Genomic DNA, 20,501 nt, shown 5'->3' on the forward strand with positions numbered 1-20,501 from the left:
GAAAGCAAGAGGCAAATGTCACTAAGCAGTCCTGGTCAGTCAAGATATGGTCCTGCTCATCATTGCCCATCCTTCCCTACAAAGTGGCTGACAAGTACTCAGAACTGTGAAATCTCTTCCTAAGGAACAAGTTCCTGCTCTGGCTAGCACCAGGCTTCAGTCTATTCCTTTTCCCAGCATGCAATTCTTAAGGAAATTCCAGGCCTGGAGAATAACTGCCTCAATAGTCTGACTGCCACAGGGAGGGGCACAGGATTTCTTTATAGATGATCTCTGCTCGTGCCAGGATGGTTACAGCGTCACTAGTACCTGACTTCTCCCTATTCATCATCATGGACGGTTTGTCTCTTAAACATCCTGGAGTGGAGAGTGCCTTGGTTTAGGTAAGGAACACTCACCTGAGCTCCTGTATAGCTGTCCCTTTGTAAAGTCACACTTCGAAGGTTCATAACTCTTCTCTCTGCCTTTTCCCGAGTCCTTACACTTTAATCTCTTCCAACCGCTTCCTAATCCACAAGCTGTGGAGCAGGGAAGGCTGATCAGCGATGTCAACCTTATTCTAGAATAAATCCTGTGTGCTGTTTAGTAAGTAAGAGAGGCTAAGGAATCTACTCTCATATATGACAGAGTTATGGTCTGGTAATCTGCTCTGGAGCAGAATTAAAGAACTGTTGAAGATTTCTTTACCAAGCTGTCTTTAAAACTACTTTCCATTTTTTAGTTAACATATTAATTGTACCAACTTCTAGAGTTCAGTCTGGTATTTCACATATGTATACAACCTGTAATGATGAGATCAGGGTACTTGGTATAATAATATCTCCTCACACTTTCATCATTTCCTTCTGAAAGAACATTCAAAATGCCCTCGGTTAGCTCTTTTGAAATACATAGTTCATTGTCTGTCTTGATTATCCTACTGCACTAGAGACCAATTACCTTCTAACCTCTGCTTTCCTGAGGAGCTGTGTCTTTTCATTAGCATCAGAGGGCCTCGGGGCTCATCTCTGAGTCAGGGAGGTGAGACAAATCCTGTCTTATTATAGGCCCCTGGCAAGGAAACAGCCGGAACATGCATCATGCCTGCCCAGGGCCTCAAAATCCTGCCGCCCACAGACAAAGACTCTTCAGAAGGGTGATGTCAGAATCTCCGGTTACTTAATGGCACCATAAAGAGCAGTTTCAGATTCAACCTCTAATTGAGGTACTTTTGGCATAGGTTGGAAATTCATAGGGGTCCCTCTGCCTAGGGTTATTGGTAGAATAAATGCTTGCCCATCTGGCATGAACACCAGTTTGACATATCAAGGATAAGGAAAGAGGTACCAGTGGAACAGATGGCGGAAGGGATAACAGTGGGTCTTCCCTGAGGTCACTTCAGGGAAAAAGCCAAGGAAAAGATGCCGTCTTCTCTGCCACAGGGGACGGACACACAAGTGTCTTGCAGTACCTTTCGAAATATAAATGGCAAACATACTCTGGAACAGAAGAAACCGTTTAGTAAGAATTGTAGCTGGAGAAGAGGTCCATCTTGAGAGATCTAGAAAAGCCTCTTTGCAATAAGAAATCTTTTCAAGATGTCAGGATGATCATGCCATCCATTGCAGAAGACACACCAGGATCTTCCCATCACACTTGGCATAAAACATTTCCAACATAAATTTTTATCTTTCTATCAGTCTTCTCATTTTCACTTTGTAATTTCTTTATCTTTGGTGTTCCAAAATAGCTGGCCTGTCCTCAATTTCCCCAGCTTATCCTGCTCTCTCTCCTCACAGGACCTTCACACAGCAAGTTAACTCTGACAAAATTGCTACCTAGTCAAACCTGTTCTCAACCCAACAGGCAGTTCCTTAAAGAAACCTTTCCTGGCCTTATTAATATATTGGTTCCTTTCATAGTCTGACGTATCCTTATCATTTGTATTATAACATTGATACTTTTATTTTTGTGTATAGTTATTATTTTCATATCATGGGACTTCTCTGTAAGATCTGTTTATTGCTAGTGCTAGAACATTGCCTTTAAGAGAATGGGCAAGTGATAAAATATTAACTGGAGAAATAAAGGAAGAATGGAAAGAAAGAATTGCTGAGGGAACTGGAGAGATGACTCAGTCGTTAAGAGCACTGGTTGCTCTTCTAGACGACCCAGGTTCAATTTCCAGCACTCATATGGCAGCTCACTGCTGTCTGTAACTCCAGCTGCAGGAGTTCTGACACCTTCACCCAGACACACATACAGGCAAAACATCAGTGCACATAAAATAAAAATAAATAAATAATAAAAAACGAATTGCCGGGAGAGATGAAATGGGAGAGAGAATGAATGAATGAATGAATGAATGAGTGCTCACATTTGCTTCACGCCTGTGTCACTGGAAACAGAGCATCTCAACGTGTAATGGGAACATAATCTATCTGACTTTGTTCGACAAATATATATATTGGAAATCATGGGTTACCACATAGGTATAAGAGAGACTGCCCTTTATTCCCCCACTGTCAAAATAACTGGCATATTCCTTTCTATGTTTTCCTTTGTATATACTGTGCATGTAATGTATTTTATATACACGTGAAATCATTCTATATGTATGTGTTTCCTGCTTCTTTCTCTTAACGATAAGTTATCTTCCCGCATTGGTAAGAATGCCTTTGAATATATGGTCTTTAAAGGACTAAATATATTCTAATGCATGAATGATAGTAATTTAAATTCCTTTCCATCCATTGCCGTGTGGTTAGGCTGGTCAGTTAATCAGTCCATAGCTAATATTTGCGGGGGGTGGGGTGGGGCACGAGGTCTTGGAGGTAAAAATCAGGTAATGCAAAGAATCTAGAACAGGGCGGGTTAGGGGGAAAAGGAAGTAACTTTTTCCAGGGATCTGGAGAACCTTAACTTGGTGGGTGGTAGGCCTTGGAAAAGTCTGTCAAAGTAGGATCCTCTGTGGCTCAGGTGTGTGCACTGGCACGCGTGCCTGACCTTCAAACACTAACGCCCCTCCACCGGCGAGCCGCCCAGCAAGCTTACGCTAGGACTGGTGTTTCGCTGCCACGCGCCGCCACGTGCCGTCGCGGACCCGCCCCCTGCTGCTCCCGGCCACGCCCCTCACACGCGGCTTTCCCAGGCGCGGCCCCGCGGCCCCGCCCTCAGGCGACCTCCGCGAGTGCCGCCCGCCCTCCAGTGTAGCCACGCCCCCGGCCGCTGGGCCCCGCCTTCGTAATCCGGGCCCCCGGGGCCGCCCCTCCCCCAGGCCGCTCGCAGGCGCGGGGGCGGGGCCCTGCGCGATGACGTGGGCGGGCGTGCGCGTTGACGACCCGCGTCTCTGTTAGTCAGCGGAGCGGCCGAGGCCGGACGTCGCGGCCGGAACGCGGAGCCGCGAGCAGGGCTGAGTAGCGGCCGCGGCCACCGCGGGACGGCGCCGCTCACCGCTGCGGGCTTCCCGGTCGCCGTTGGCTGCATTGCCGGGTGAGTGCGCGGGCGCCGCGGCCCGGGCGGCCGCTGCCTTTCCCCGGCCGTGACCCCCCTCCCGGGAACGCGCGCGGGGCGGGGGCGGCGCGGGAACAATAGCGCGGGCGGCGGGGGCGGCGGGGGGCGTGGTCCACTCCGCGCGACCTGGCTCCGCCGCTCCGGCCCGCTTCCACGTCGCGCGGGGAGAATGGAGCCGGTGGGCGGCAAGTTCGGAGGTGCTCCCGCGGAGATCGGGCCGACGCGACCGTGCAGACGTCTCCCGCACCCACGGGCAGCGTGTTTTGACGGTGGGCGGTTTCTTTGTGCGGACGTGAGTGCCGCGACGCCGAGAAGGGCCGGGTGGCCGCGAGCGCGCCGGCCTGCGGGCCGCGCCTTGAGAGGGGCGCCTGGCGCTGACCTTTTGACTTTCCCCCACCGCTGTCTCTTTGTCTTGCGCCTGGGTCCCCAGTCCAGACACGGTAGAACCAAGTCCATTTTAAAGTACCGTAAGGAGCACCTTGCATTTCATTCTCGAAAGTTCCCCATACCCGCGGGAATTTAATAACATGTTGACTGCACGGTGTCCAGTAGTTGCTATTTTTACTTCTGAAATTAAATGTTCTTTTCAGTAGAATTCTGGTCTGTCAGCCTATTGTGTTTTTGAGATCAGCATCCGCCAAGTACCTTTTGGTCAGTGGGAACATCTGTTTATTTCATTCATTCATTCAGCAACTGTTAGTACTGTATCCAGATGGAGAAGATGTGAAGGCCAAGAGAAAGACCCTTAAGAATAGGGTACTTTGGAATAGAATAGATGTGCCTTTAAATGAGACGGTTATATAAGGGATATATGTTAAGTAAGGTATTTGGCTCATTTTACTGGAACTTCTAAAGGTGATGTTATGTTAGGAAGAAGAGCTAGATTTGCTTAAATCTACCATCTTCATTTTTAAATTTTACCACCACCACCCCAATTTTTCTGTCCTTGGTAATGTTTACCTCAGTTCTGTTGAGGCTGTTAGACCTGGGAGGTCGGATACTCCGATCGTGACCGTGTTTGTGTGTCTGACGAAAGCAAGCAATCAAAATGGTACTTAGAGCCTGTCTTGCATCATTTCTCCAGCACCTAGCATAGAAGCCGTTCACGTTGGCTTTCATAAAATTGAAAGTTAAGCTTTAAATTCTCCCCAAAGTTTCAGAAGTGTCACATGTCACTCGGCTGGATCATAAATTAATAGAGGATACTACCTGTTAAGACAACAAGAGGGTTTGGAATCACTGTTTTTGTTTTTATGCTTCACTGCTAGGCCACACCTGAATTTTTTTTGTATGTAGTTAATAAAGTAGAAGATTGTAGGGGGTGTGTCTGTATGTGCATGGATAAAAGTTAAGCAACGATAACTTGAAAGTCAGAGATGCTCCAAACTCTGGAACACTTACAGTCCCTTGTAGATAAGAGGCATTTACTTGGTACTTTGTCGTCAAAGTTAGGTACTTTGTCCACTTGCAGTAAGGACTTTCTCCAACCATATGTATGAATGCACCTAGACATAACAGTGGTGTTTCATTAGGAATCTAACATGATTTCATTTGTCTTCTTTAAAAAGGTTACTGATGAGGGTGCATGATGTTTTGGGGGAGGGAGGGTACATGTGCCGCTGTGTGCATGTGGAAGCCAGAGGACAACTTTGTGGAGTTGATTTTCTTCTTACACCTTTATGTGGGTTCTAGACATGGAACCCAGGTTCCCAGGCTTTCAGGGAATGTATCTTCACCCACTGAACCATATTTATCCTATTTGCAACTATTCTTTTTTTTTTTTTTATGATTTCTTTAAGTAGAAAAGTACAACACCCACATGTATTTTACAAATATTTTATTTCTAATAGTTTAAAATTGCTTAACGTTTTTAGAGGCGCTTACTAGAAAGGGCAGGTTTTAACTTGTACTTATCCAACTCACAGAGCATATGGAGCTAAAACTCAAAATGCTGTGAATTTATCCAAGTTTTGGCACATTTCCACTATTTTAAAAAATACTTTTCGATATGAAAGTAGTTCAGATGAACTTATTTACTGTAAAATAGGAATGAAAAAATAAGAAAATGATTTTATTACTATGAGATACAGGTCTTAAGGCACCAAACTTTTATTGCTTTACCTAGTTAAGTATATGAGGTTCCAGAAGGGACTCTTGAATTAAATCATATGAGTGGCTCACAGTTAGACTGCATAGATTCAGTTAGTTTCCCCCACCCCTCTAAATTCTGTTGTTTAAACAACTTTCTTGAGATTTAATTCACATAAAAGAGTGGCCCTTGCAGAGTATATTTTCAGTGGTTTTTAGTCTACTCATATAATTATGCATTGATCACTGCTATACCATTCTGGAGTATCATCATGCCACAAAGAAAACCCCCCTTAAAAAAAAGCAGTCTGCTATTTGAAAGAGAGTATGTGTTCTGTTAATAAATATGTTCCCTTAATGAGTTTGTAAAGGGTACCCTTTAATTGTCATGGCATATTAGGAAACTGTATACTCCATGCCCTTTGTACCCTGAGAGAAATTACTTGCAAAGGAAATTGTTGTAAGAGTAAATTGAGCCATATGTGGTGGTACATGCCTGTAATCCCAGGATTTGGGAGGCCAAGGCAAGATGAGGTTGAGGCCAGCCTGGGCTACAAGCTAAAAAATAAATTGTACCAAAATGAATACAGTTAGAATCTTAATTATTTGTTTCATGAATGATGTTATGGAAATGGCCTGGAGAAGATACTAGATGGTTAGTGAAACAGTAATTTGTTGTTAACATCTAGCCATAAACCATCCTAGTGGTGATTGAGGGGCTACCGAACAGGAGCCAGTTTCTTGTTGCTTTGCTTTGCCTGTCACTTGACAAATTTGAGTCATCTCCATACTCAAGATGCTTAACTGTGGATGTAGAAGTATAATGTCTGACATTAAGGTGCCCGTTCTCTAGAAGACTGATAAGTCAGTGGTATTGATTCATGTAGGGCAAGGAAGTCAAAACCTTGGAGCTTTACACAGGACTCACTTGCCTGTTTGAAATGTGATGCTTGTCCCAGACCCTGTCACACCTGAATATCCAGGAGCTGTGTATTCTTACCCTAATGCATCTCTCCTGAGCTTTGGCTTTAGGAAAGAGTCAGGATTCAGAATTTACTAACAGGTGACAGGAGTACTGAAATGAGTCATCCTGTAGGTGGGAATAAAACAGTCCAGGAATCATACCCATGTTTCCTTGGTACTTTGTCATCAGCATGGAGCCTGCTGCAAAGTTGTTCATTGGAGTCCTTCTTGAGTGAGTGGAAAACTCCAGCAAGAAAAGTAAGAACCAGAGAACTTGTTAATTTGTCTCTAGTATTTAGTGGACAGCTGTTTGAGCCATGCCCTGAAGCACCGCCCCAGTGAGGCAGCTGTAGCTGGTACACCTGCCTATGACCTTGAGGTACCTGCCCCTGGGGCGGGGGCCACAGAGGACCCTTAAGACAAGGGATGCATGTATGCTCTTTTTCTTCTTGACTACCTCGAGGTTTTGAATGCTGAGATCTTGGACCAAGCCGTTCAGCATGGGACATAGCTCAGCTTTCCCGAACCCTACGATAAATCTTCTGTTTGTGAGTTTACCCCCAAATAAATTCCTTTGATCATTAAATAGAGTCCATGGATTAATTCCAATACTAGTATCAGACTTACACAATGAGAATGGGAAATTCTGTTTGTTTCATAGCACCATGCCTTTTGGTGAAATACTCTCCAAAACTATGGAAGATGTGGAAATGGAGAGCTCACTAACCTGAAGAAGCTTATGGTTCAAAGATGGGATTTAAGGCTCCTTTAAAGGTTATGTGAAAAGCCTCCACCAACCAAAGCCTGCTGCAAAACTCTGAACAGGCCAAATTTCACTGAAATGTACTTTTTAGAATTTGTGTGTGTGAGACCTTTGAGAAAATTTGTGCCTTTTTTGTATATTGTGAGTTATATAACAACTAGAGCAGATACTTGTGTCTCCTGTTATACATTCAGAGATTTTCAGATTTGGTTAAAATTTGCTAATTCTTTAAAAAGTTGGGTAATCAAAACCTAGGAAATAGCCAGCATGACTTTAGGACCATCTGTGAGTCACAATCCATATTCCAAAATTAACTTAATTCTGTGGCATAGCTAGTTCAGGTTATAGAGCATATCTGAGTCTGCTTTATTAGCCATTAGATGAAAAGAATAATATGATACACATCTCACAGGGTCCTGAGGTATGAATTAGGTGGTGCAGGAGACTGCTTTGATCCTTGAGTGGTAGATAAAGCATTCAGGAAGTTTTAGAATTACCACTTTTTTTTTTAACTTAATGAATGCAAAATGTCAAGGAAATTTAAAATAATTTTGCTTCAGAATCAGTATTCAGATTCTCTAGATATTAGTTGTTTCTGTCTGCATCTCTAGAGGATTTGTTAAAGTTTGAAAATCTCAACTAATCTGAATTGACTGGGATTATTTGTGTTAACATTTCAACCAGTAATCCTCTTTGCCTTAAAATTTGGAATCATTCCAAAAACAAATAATCTCTGATACAATGTCATGTTGCCTTTTTTTTTTTAAAAGCCATTTCCCACAACAGAGTATTCCCTACGCTCTCTTAGATTTATTTTGGCAAATATCTATGAAGTAGGGATCTAGGAGCTGAGAATAATTCTAATCATGTAACACATTTGAAGAAAATGGAATGTTGTCCCATCTTTCATGTTTAGTCTTACTGAGGCTTTTGTCTTGAAGAATCCAAATTTATCAGAGACCTCATAACCATACAGTTATTAGAGTTACTATTTTTCTGTACATCTTTCTGGGGATATAATAAGTGGTATATCAAATTTCTTGTTCCTTCTTAGGGATAGCAGCTATGAAGACACTGATGTTACACAAGCCAAATTTATTGAAAACCCACTCTATGCCACTTTAGGTAGTAAGTGATTTGAGAGCCTGACATGAACTGAAGTAAAGCTGATCTCCCTTCTATGGTCTGACTATAACTTCATAGGGGACAAGGACAAACATGCGTGTCCTAACACACTGAAGCAATATTGTTGGCCATTTCATTAGGAATTTCTTGAGCCTTTGAGACATTTTGAAATAGCCAACCTTAACATGACTTAGCCCACTTTTAAAAAATATTGCTCACTTAATAAAGTGCAGAAAGTAAAGTATCTTTCCTAATGTTTGGTTATAGTTGAAAGTGTACAGAAGAATCAAAATCATAAAAGTCAGACCTCACTGCATTTGTTTCAAAAAGAGTATTGAAGTAAGTTTATGAGAGAAGATGTTGCTCTTCCTGGAGTCCTCCAGCTTGTACTGAAGCTCTGAAGGCAAGACTTGATCTGTGCTGGGAGCACTTTTAAAAAATAAGTCTCCAGGATTGAGAAGCTTTCTAATGTTCAGAGGACCCAGCCTGCCAGCCACCATATTGCTAAGAACAGTCCCACACAGCTGCCTTGCTTGGGACGGGGCATCAAAAACCTTAAGGACTTAGAATTTCCTAAAGGCTCTTAGTGAAGGAGGGACTCTTGGGAGAGTGAGTCCCTTCCTGAGAAGTTATCTGAGTCAATGGAAGGTGAGATAGAAGAGGGAAAGCTACTGCTGCAACACTAGAGAAAGGCTCTGCAGCCACAACCACTCCCAAAGCAGTCTGGCTTCGGTACGCTGAGAATTTATTTACATTTCATTTCTATTTGGACAGAGTACTACAGTGACTTGAATGAGCATTTCAAAGACTTAAAAAGTGATACACTGTTAAGCTTTTCACTGTGTCAGCCATTCAGTTCCTCCATTTAGAAACTCTTCTCTGGATCCTTCCAAAAGTGATTTATATACAAGTAAATGTAGATCTCTTGTCCAAAACCCTAGATCTGTTTTAGAATTAAGGCTTCTTCTGTAAGGTGAATTGCAGAAAAGTGATAGTCTGTCTACCACTTTGTGCAGATCCTGATAGGTAATGGGAATGATTGGTGTATCCAACCTTTTGACAATGACCACAACACCTTGTTACCTACAGGGCTCACATTTGAGAACTAGGCATTGTAGTTATCCTCCAAAAAAGCAACAGCAGCCGCAACTCAATGTTTTAAGAAAGCTTAGTATTTGGTATTGAGCCACACACAAGCTCCTGGGTCACAGGTTGAACATAGCATGCATGCAGTCAAACACACTGATAAGCATAGATACTACAGTCGTTGGCAAAAGTGAAGATTACAAAGTCTCTTGCCAGTTCTTGTCAGATTTTGCCACTGTATTTTAAGAAACTTTTTGCTTTTCCCTGGATTTTGATCTTTCCAGGATGAGAATCATATTGAATACCCACTGTCCCTCTTCCTTTTGTATATAAGTAGTGCAGATTTGCTATTCTTATTTTCCTTGTTTTTTATTCTCCCTTAATAGAGCTTATAAATTATTTCATATCACTGTGTAAATAACATTTTTTTTAAAGTAGTTTTGTAGTATTCCTTGGGTCTAATTTGTTTGGCCTCCTATTATAAAATGCCATATACAGGGTAGATTAAGCAACAGAAATAAATACATTTCTCACACTGACCAGTTGGTTCCCTTGGTGAGGGCCATCTTTCTTCTCCCTGCATTTTCACATAGCCAGAGAGTGCTTTGGTCTCTCCCTCTTCTGAGGACACTAATTTACTCCTAGGAGCTCATCTAACATTACTTCCCAATGGTCATCTCCAAACACTGTCACTTTGGAGGTTATGCATTTGGGGGTGGGCACAAACATCAAGTGCTTAATTTCATCATGAAGGTGTGCCATTTGCCCAGGTGTGTTGGCACATGCTTTAATCCACATGCTTCAGGTTGTATCTCTTGAGTTCAAGGCCAGCCTGGTCTACATAGTGAGCCCTAGGGTTACATACTGAGACCCTATCTTTAAAAAAGGAAGGAGTGCTATTTAATTAACTTGCTCTTTTTTGGTGTGCAGTTGGACTGCTTTTGTCCAAGTAGATTATCTTGTGCACACATCACTTCACATTATGTAGAAATGTGTAGAATAAACTTGTAGAGGTAAAAGTGGTAGCTCAGAGTGTTTGTGCATTTGTAGTTTTGATATTTGTCACTAAAGTTGTCCAGTTTCATGTTAGACCATCACTGGGTAAGGGTAACTGCTAATTTCTTCATTGCCCTTAGGAATGAGATTAAGCATCATGGAAGGGCTATTTATATTTTCTTTCTTGGGAGCTGACTTTATCCTCCATTTGTTGCTCATTTCCTTAGATTTGCAGATTTTTTTTTTTTTTTTCTCTAGAGAAATAGCTCTGGGCTGGCTATTGGAAATATATTTTCCAAATTTGCTGTCTGCCTTTTCAGGGTATGATTTTATACATGTGTCCAACCATATTTTTTAACCAGATAATCATCCAGTTGCCTCAGCATTATCTAATAATTTTTTTGTCTTACTGATTTAAACTGTCACTTTTATTATTTACTGAATTTCCACATGTGCTTGGGCCATTAATATTCCCTTGACCTCTCTATGCATTTGGAAACCAAGTCATTCTGTTTTAATTGCTATAGTTTATAGTGTGCTTTCTGTTGGATCTAATGCTCTTTCATTAATTTTCTTAGATACTTTTCTTTTTCTGGCTTCTGGCCTGTTTGTGCATATGAATTTTTAAAGTATTTTATCTTTATTTTAAATTATGTGTATATATGTGAGAGGGATTGGGTTTGTGCGTGGTGGGGTGTATGTGTGCTCATGAGGTCAAAAGAGGGTGGGAGCGCCCGTAGAGCTGGCATTACAGACAGTTGTGAGCTGCCCAGTTGTACACACTTTGAACCACTGAGTCATTTCTCTAGCTTGTGTGAACTTTGATAATTAATCTGCCAGGTGTGGTTTCTGTCCCTCCTCTGCCAATCATGTTGCCATTTCTGTTGAGGTCATTTTATTTATTTTATTGGGATAACATTTACATACACATTATATATGCATAGCCCAATAAACAAGCAATGACTCTGAGGTTTCTGGTCTCATCCTTGATTGAAGATACTTGGCTGAACTCCAGAAGAATTACATTGTTTGTCTGTGTATGTATACATTTGGGGGACCAAAATGATAGAGAACAATTCCAATCCTGAGAGTTTTCACACTGGTTGACATTTTCTCCACCCACTCCCAGATATGCCTGAATTCAATTACATACATTCAATTTGCCATGAAGTTTTGGTTTTTGTATTTATGAGAGAAATGCCAACGGTATGATGCCATAGAAAATTTTTACTACTTGTTTAAGTCTCTTTAGTGATCCTTAATAGCATTTTAAATTTTTTTTTCAGATTTATTTATTTACATATATGTATGAGTATTTTTCCTGCCTGTGAGCCTATGCACCACATGCCTGCATTGACAAAAGAGGGCATTGTATCCCCTGGAACTGGAGTTATTGACTGTTGTGAGCCACCATGTGGGTGCTGAGAACCAAATAAGTTCTGTGGAAGAGCAGCAAGTGATGGTAACCTCTGAGCCATCTCTCCAGCCCCAGTGTTTTTGTAATTTTTTTTCTTTAAAATTTTCTTCTGTTTTTCTTGCCATATGTTAAATGGGGATATTAGCGGTCTTTGATGGTGAGCACGGGTTTAGTAACAAGCTTTGTTGTTTCCTATTTAATCATATATATCGACTGCTATGTGTATAGCACCTAGAGATAATTTTTTAAAATGTAGCTTAGTCTTCTATCAGAAGCATGCAGTCAATTTAGAGATTAAGATCTACATATGTGATAAGGAGTGAGTGTTCCTGGGAAGGTATTATGCTTAGAAAGTGAATTTGACAAAAATAAACATGTCAGAAAAGCATGGGTGAAGTAAAGAGAATAAGTTTGATTTGACTCTGGGGTTTCTGGTCTCATCCTTGATTGAAGATACTTGGCTGAACTCCAGAAGAATTACATTGTTTGCTGACCATCCTACCTGGCCCTGGCCCTTAGAAGCTGAAGTAGCTTACTACTGAAGAACCCACACATTGTTGAGTAAGCCATGGGAGGGGGTGGGGATAACTCAGAGAAAATGGGATTCCCAGAGTAAGCTAGTGATACAAATAGTTGATACTGACACAGGCTCACCCTGTTCCAAGGACTGTTCTAGTGCTTACGTATGTACATTGTTTCAAGCATCCCTTGATGACCTGAAGCATGCTAACCCACTTTACAGATGAGGAAACAGGTTACAGAGATTACTGGGAAGTTGTTGGTGATCTCTATGAACAGTTTATTTAAACAAGAAAGAAGCTAAATTAAAGTTGATTAAATGGTGAAGTGGTTTTTTTTTGTTGTTGTTGTTTGTTTTTGTTTTTTTGGTTTTTATTTTTAGAGTAAGAAAAAAGCAAATTCATACACAATGGATGCAGACATTTAAAGGAGGAAACTGTGGGGTGCAAAAAGTGAGTGAAAACAGGCATGTTCAGAAAAGGGCATAGTTTGGCCCTTGTCAGAGGATTGGTGCTTTCTACCAGATGAGGGAATCGAATCAGTTTGTGCTCTTCAAAGGAACCTTGGTGTTCAAAGGTGAAGACATGCCTCTGACTCTGATCTCTGTGGTTTTTGTCTTTTCAATGAAGTAGGTCATTCAGGCAAGCAGAACATGTGAGGGTAGGGGGTTTGAAGCACTTTGCCAGGTGGTATTGATTGTTCATTTAAGGTTTGAAATCTTGAATTTAAGACTATTAACCTGGTTTGTGACCTTGTCCCAACTCCCAAATACCACATTATTTAACTGATTGTAAAGAAGTACAGGTAAGACATTCAGATTTATTCAGGATGAGGCTTTGCCATGTTTAACACAATTCTTATGAACATCAAAACCAGTAAGAGAAGAGATGACTCAGTGGCTCTTGCAGAAGACCCAGGTTATATTCCCAGGACCCACATGATGTGGTTCACACCTGTCTGTAAACTCCAGTTCCAGGAGATCAGATTTGGGGGCGGAGGGCATGAAGTATGCATGTGGTGTACCTACAGGCAAGCAAAGACCGATATACAAAGAAATAAACAAATCTCTAATTAATATTAGTTAATTTTTTTGAGACTGGATCTTTACTATGTGTCCTTGGCTGGCCTAGAACTCAGTTTGTATACTGTGCTTGCCTTGAACTCAGAGGTCCATTGTAACATGACTGTTGAAAGGTCTTATTAATAAACAAACAAACAAACAAAAAACCTGAAGCCAGATACTGGGGTTAAGGCTGAAAGATCAGAGAAACAGAACAAGCCACAGCCAACCTCACCTGGATGACAACTTAGCTGATCCTGTTTCCATGAATCCTCAGACTGAAAGCCTCTGAGTCCTCACCCCTGAGGGTCTCAGTTGAACTGCACTTAGTTCCTGTCTCCTCATGCCTTGTATACTGTTCTCTATCCAGCCATGCCACTTCTTGGGATTAAAGGCATGTGTGCTTTCCAAGCAAAGGCATGAGGTTTCAAGTGCTGGGATTAAAGGTGTGTGCCACCACTGCCTGACTCTGTTCCCAGTGTGGCCTTGAACTCTCAGAGATGCAGACGGATCTCTGACTCCCAAGTGATAGGATTAAGGGTGTGTGCCATCACTGTCTGGCCTCTACTAGTCTAGTGGCTGGCTCTATCCTCTGATCTCCAGATAAGTTTATTAGGGTACACAATATATCACTACAGTTCATCCTCCTGTCTGTTCCTCCCTCTAGAGTGCTGTGATTAAAGGCCATCACCACCATGCTCAGCTAAATAAATCTTTAAAATAAAATAGTAGGAGGTATAGACAGATGGGTAGATAGATAAGAATTTCCTAGTGGGAGGTTTGGCAGGTCTTCAGTCTGTGGCATAAATGGTAGGAGAACTCTTTAGTCCAGTGGTTCTCTAACTTCCTAATGCTGAGGCCCTATAATACAGTCTCCCCATGTTGTGGTGACCCCCAACCATAAAATTATTTTCATTGCTACTTCATAACTGTCACTTTGCTACTGTTATGAATCATAAATATCAGTGTTTTCTGATAGTCTTAGGCTACCCCTGTGAAAGGGTCGTTTGAACCCCGTTGGGGTTGAGACCCACAGGTTGAGAACTTCTGCTTTAGACTGGTTTATACTTTTTTTTAAACATAATTTTTTATTGACTCTTTGGGAATTTCACATCATGCACTCAAATCCCACTCATTTCCCGGTCCCTCCATATCCATCCTTTATCCTTGTGGCATCCTCCACCCACAAAGAAAACAACAGCAGAAAAAAATTAACACAAAAATACTTCACTCTTCTGTCTTTCCCACCTCTCCATCACCTCTTCATTCATCTTAGTGGCATTGAAAACTTCTGAATATCATTCAGTATACCCTTTTGTCCAAACAGTTTTACTTGCAAATGTTCATTGTGTAATGTACTGTTGGTCAGGTTCAAGACCTCTGGCTTCTAGTACATCATCAATACTGGACACTCACTGAATCTCCTCTCAGGTATCCTGCTGTTGCCTCAAGTCATGGAGGTCCTGCAGCTCTGGTTCCATAGGACCAATCACTTCATGCTTTCCAGCAGGTCATAGATGGGGTAGATGTTGGGGTGAGCCAACTGAAAGGACTGGATGTGGGCCTGGGTGGTAGCTGAATGGTCAGTCAGGGCCTCCGCTGGAACTGCCCCACCTCAGGCAAGGAGCAGAGCCAACTCTTCTGCACCTTTACCTTCAGGGTCAGCGCTGCTGTGCCAATGGCGAGGATTGGGGCCAAATACTCCCATGGCCAGTGAAGGGCAGGGCCCACTCAGCACAGGCCCCTCCCACCCCAATTTCAACACATGTTGTTCATGGTAGTAACATGGGCCACAGACATCAACACAGACTCTGGCTATGGTAGGCCCACCAACCCAGACATGGCCCTTGGCAACAGCATGGGCCCAGATATCACCATGGCTACGGGTGGCAGTGCAGGCTACAGATCCGCATGGCCCTGGTGACAGCATGACCCTGTGACACTAACATGGCCACAGGTGGCACCTGATGTGTACTCTTGAGGCAGAATTTCATCTTTCTTCAGCCAGTTGGAGGCCTGCCCATATTATCAAGAATAATTTCCTGTGCTTCAAGTCTTCTGACTACAGATACTAACTAACATCTATAAAATATCTCCATAATAACGCCTAGATTTGTGTTCAGTTAAATAACTTGGTACAACAGCCTAGCAAAAGTTGACACAAAACTGATTATCACACCATCTTAGTACAAGAGAAGGAACAAGGAAATAAGGCCTTTAAAAAGGTATGCTGAGAGGCGTACCAGAGAATCATGGAATCTGACATGAATGAGAGGAAGTTAAGTGAACATGTGCGTAACAGAAGTCATAGTGTAGAGATGCTGAGAATTTCTGTTAGTATTTGGGAGGGGGCAGGGAGGGAGATTTCACTAGGATATCAGTTACTGGCATTAATAATGCCCAAGATGATCCTGGGTGTGGTCTACTGAGGTGGGAATGAGAAATAAATTTGTGGAATTCAGGAAGAAATTGAGTTAAAGAGAGTGGGCCTGGGAGTATATAGTGTTGGAAGCTTGCCTAGCAAGTGCAAAACCCTGAATTCTGTCTCTAGCGCCATATATGTGTATATATACATATACAGGTCAGCCTGGATGTGTGACATCAGCAAGATAGGAATAAAGAAACATATCACAGTGCATGAGCCATTTTATTTTATTTTATTTTATATTTTTTTATCTTTTGGGGGAGTGCTCTACCCAGCTCACAAATTACACAGAAGCTTATTCTTAATTATAAATGCCTGGCCTTAGCTTGGCTTGTTTCTTACCAGCTTTTCTTTTTTCTTTTTGGTTTTTCAAGACAGGGTTTCTCTGTGTAGCTTTGCACCTTTCCTGGAACGCACTCAGTAGCCCAGGCTGGCCTCAAACTTACAGAGATCTGCCTGTTTCTGCCTCCTGAGTCCTGGGATTAAAGGCGTGCACCACCACCACCACCACCACCACCACCACCACCACCGCCGCCGCCGCCGCCGCCGCCACCCAGCTTGCCAGCTTTTCTTAACTTATCTCATCTACCTTTTGCCTCTTGGCTTTTCCCATTCTCTACTTCTGAAAATCTTACTCTTACTCTTTGGCTTGCTGTGTAGCTGGGTGGCTGGCCCCTGGAGTCCTCCCACTTCCTCTCTCCTTCCTTCCTTCTTCTCTGACTACTTCTTTTTCCTCCCAGATTTCTCCTATATATTCTCTCTACCTGCCTACCCCATCTATCCTTCTCCTGCCTTGCTGTTAGCTGTTCAGTTCTTTATTAGACTATCAGGTGTTTTAGACAAGCACAGTAACACAGAGTTAAACAAATGCAATGTAAACAAAAGTAATACATCTTAAAATAATATTCTATAACACCATTTGCCTAAGGTTTTTGTTGAGTGAAGGGAGACAGATGACAGCAGGGACATACTATAGATGTAGTATATAAGTGTGCTTATTACAAATTAGGAATTTTGGAAGACAAGGGATAAGGAAGTGGGTAAAATAAAAAGATCTATAGAGCACTATGGCAGTGTGAATTCAGAACTGGGGTATCAGGAGTGTGAGATGTGATGGATCAATCTCATGATAGGAGACAGTGGTATTAGTTCTAGTGCTCTAGGACTCTCTGGAGTCTTAGCTGGGGTCATCCTTGTGGATTCCTGGGAGTTTCCCTGGCACCTGATTTCTCCCTAACCCTGTAATGGCCCCCTCTATCAATCTCTCTCATTGCTCCCTCTCCATCCCTAGCCCAGCTTGGCCATCCCTTCCCCTCTACCTCCCCCAGTTTACCCAGGATATCTCATCTATTTCCCTTTCCCAGGACAATCCATGTGTCCTGCTCAGGGTCCTCCTTGTTACCTAGCTTCCCTGGGGTTGTGGATTGTTGCCTGGTTATCCTTTGCTTTATATCTAATATCCACTTATAAGTGAGTATATACCATTTTTGTCTTTCTGGGTCTGGGTTACCTCACTTAGAATGATTTTTTTTCCATCCATGTGCCTGAAAATTTCATGATCCCATTGTAAAAAAGTACCACATTTTCTTTATCTGTTCTTCGGTTGAGGGCCATCTAGGTTGTTTCCAGGTTCTGGCTATTACAAATAATACTGCTGTGAACATAGTTGAGCAAGTGTCTTTGTGGTATGATTGAGCATCCTTTGAGTATATGCCCAAGAGTGGTATCACTGAGTCTTGAGGTAGATTGATTACCAATTTTCTGAGAAATTGCCATACTAGTTTCCAAAGTGGCTGTACAAGTTTGCATTCCCACCAGCAATGGAGGAGTGTTCTCCTTACTGCCCATTCTCTCCAACATAAGCTGTCATCAGTGTTTTGGATCTTAGCCATTCTGACAGGTGTAAGATGATGTCTCAGAGTCGTTTTGATTTGCATTTCCCTGATGACTAAGGATGTTGAGCAATTCCTTAAATGTCTTCCAGCCATTTGAGATTCTTTTGTTGAGAATTCTCTGTTTAGATCTGTACCCCATTTTTTAATTGGATTATTTGGTATTTTGATGTCTAGTTTCTTGAGTTCATTATTTTGGAGATCAGCTGGGTATAGTAGTCTGGGCTGGCGTTCGTGGTCTTTTAGTATCTGTAGAACTTCTGTCCAAGACCTGACTTTCAGAGTTTCCATTGAGAAGTCAGGTATAATTCTGATAGGTCTGCCTTTATATGTTACTTGACCTTTTTCCTTTGATGCTCTTAATATTCTTTTCTTTATTCTGTATGTGTTGTTAGTATTTTGGCTCTTTTTAGGGGGCCTGCCACCCAGCTCCCAAATAAAACACACAAGGAGGCTTATTCTTAATTATGAATGCCCGGCCTTAGCTTGGCTTAGTTTCTTGTCAGCTTCCCTTAACTTATGTCTACCTTTTGCCTCTGGGCTTTTCCTGTTCTCTCACTTCTGTAAATCTTACTCTTACTCTGTGACTTGCTGTGTAGCTGGATGGCTGGCCCCTGGAGTCGTCCTCCCAGATTTCTCCCTCTATATATTCTCTCTGCCTGCCAACCCCACCTATCCTTTCTCCGGCCTTACTATTGGCCATTCAGCTTTTTATTAGACTATCCAGGTATTTTAGATAGGCACAGCAACACAGCCTCACAGAGTTAAACAAGTGCAACATAAACAAAAGTAACACATCTTAAAATAACATTCTATTACATGTATGTTTAGAGTTTTGATTGTTATGTGTTGAGGGGGCTTTATTTTTTTATTTATTTATTTATTTATTTATTTATTTATTTATTTGGTCCAATCTATTTGGTGTTCTGTAAGCTTCTTGTATCTTCATAGGCATGTCCTTGAGGTTGGGAAAGTTTTCTTCTATGATTTTGTTGAATATTTTTTCTGGGCCTTTGAGCTGGAATTATTATTCTTCCATCCCTGGTATTCTTAGGTTTGGTCTTTTTATGGTGTCCCAGATTTCCTTGATGTTTTATGTTAAGAATTTATTGGATTTAACACTTTCTTTGATGAATCTATTTATTCTATCATATCTTCAGTGCCTCCGATTCTCTCTTCCATCTCTTGTATTCTGTTGGTTATGCTTACAACTGTAGTTCCTGTTCATTTTCCCAGATTTTCCATTTCCAAAATTCTCTGTTTGTGTTTTCTTTATTGCCTCTATTTCAGTTTTCTAGTCTTTAACTGTTTCCTTCACCTGTTTGTTTTTTCTTGGCTTTTTCTTTAAGGGATTTATTGATTTCTTCCAATTTTTTGTTTGTCTTTTCCTTGGTTTCTTTAAGGGAATTTTTCATTTTTTTCTTTAAGGGCCTCTATCATCTTCATAAACTTATTTTTAAGGCCATTTTCTTCTGCCTCATCTGCCCTGGGATATTCCGGTCTTGCTGCTGGCAGAATCATTAGGTTCTGGTGGTGCCATATTGCTCCTTATGTTGTTGAATATATTCTTAGACTGCCGTTTACCCATCTGGGTTTGGAATAATTATAGGAACAGGTGTTGCTTCTTGTGATGTCTGTGTTGGATGGGTCTTTTGTTCTTTTGCTGTATGTTTTCTTTATTGTCTTTTGGCCTCAGTGGCCAAGGGTTCGATCATTGGCTGTTTGTCAGGTCGTGTAGGGTTATCTCAGCTGAGGTTTGTGGTGGATTGAGTGTCTAGATCCAGCATATTGTCCAGTTCTTCTGGCTGGTGTGAGCTTTACTTGTGCCTGTAGGGGTCTGTTTTTCCAACTGATGTGGGTGGCACTTGTGCCAATAGGGTCTGCTGATGTTGCTGGAGAGGGCTGTTCACGGGGAGGCTGCTCTTCTTCCAATTGGTGCAGGTGGTGCTTGTGCCTCTAGGGAATGCTGATGTTGGGGGCAGGGTTGGCCAAGGGGAAGATGATGAGTTCGGTGGGTTTGGGGGTCAGAGTGGGTCTTGTAGGTTACAGTGTCCAGTGGGTGGTGGCAGTGGTGGTGTGCAGCCTGCACACAGGACTCTTACCTGCTGGCCTGCTACTGGGGCTGAGATGGGAGGGGAAGGAGCATGGGATGTGCCTTGTGGCTTAGGGGCTAGAGATTGGGGCAGTTTAGCAGAGAGACCAGTCACTCACCTCTCTTGGTTCACTTTCTTCAATAGATACAGCTCTGTTTGGGTGACTGATTCTTTTTCTTTTGTTTTTATGCTTGTGTTTAGGTTATGTTTGTAAGAGCTTTGGTGGGTTGTTTCTTTCACAGAAGTAGTTTGTTTGTTCATTTCACATCACCAGTGTGTGTGTTCACAGTAGTTCATAGTATTCTTTTGTCATTCTTACTTTTTTTTTTGAGACAGGGTTTCCCTGTGTAGCTTTTGGAGCCTCTCCTGGAACTCACTCGGTAGCCCAGGCTGGCCTCAAATTCTCAGAGATCTGCCTACCTCTGCCTCCCTAGTGCTGGGATTAAAGGCGTGTGCCTTTATATTAGTATTCTGTTCACTGTTCTCCTTCCTTCTCTCATCTCTGATTTTTACCCTTCCTCACTGGTGCTGGAAATCTAATCCAGGGCCTCACACATCCCAGGCAAGTAGTCTGCATCCCCA

General features: G+C 42.2%; 1 protein-coding gene across 5 annotated transcripts in view; it reads left to right on the forward strand.

Moving 5' to 3' along the window:
• The first annotated feature begins 3,320 nt into the window (after positions 1-3,320).
• The window catches only part of Mapk8 (mitogen-activated protein kinase 8), a 70,182-nt gene continuing 53,001 nt past the window's right edge, over positions 3,321-20,501 (forward strand). For 2 of the 5 annotated variants that reach the window (XM_028878359.2, XM_028878362.2), the window contains exon 1: positions 3,321-3,471. The gene's annotated coding sequence lies outside the window, so the exon portion shown is untranslated. Of the gene's footprint in view, positions 3,472-3,696; positions 3,762-20,501 lie in introns of those variants that run through there. The other 3 variants (XM_028878363.2, XM_028878364.2, XM_028878361.2) reach the window with 2 other exon arrangements.

This window comes from Peromyscus leucopus, chromosome 9 (genome assembly GCF_004664715.2).
Source record: "Peromyscus leucopus breed LL Stock chromosome 9, UCI_PerLeu_2.1, whole genome shotgun sequence".
Lineage (NCBI taxonomy): Eukaryota > Metazoa > Chordata > Mammalia > Rodentia > Cricetidae > Peromyscus > Peromyscus leucopus.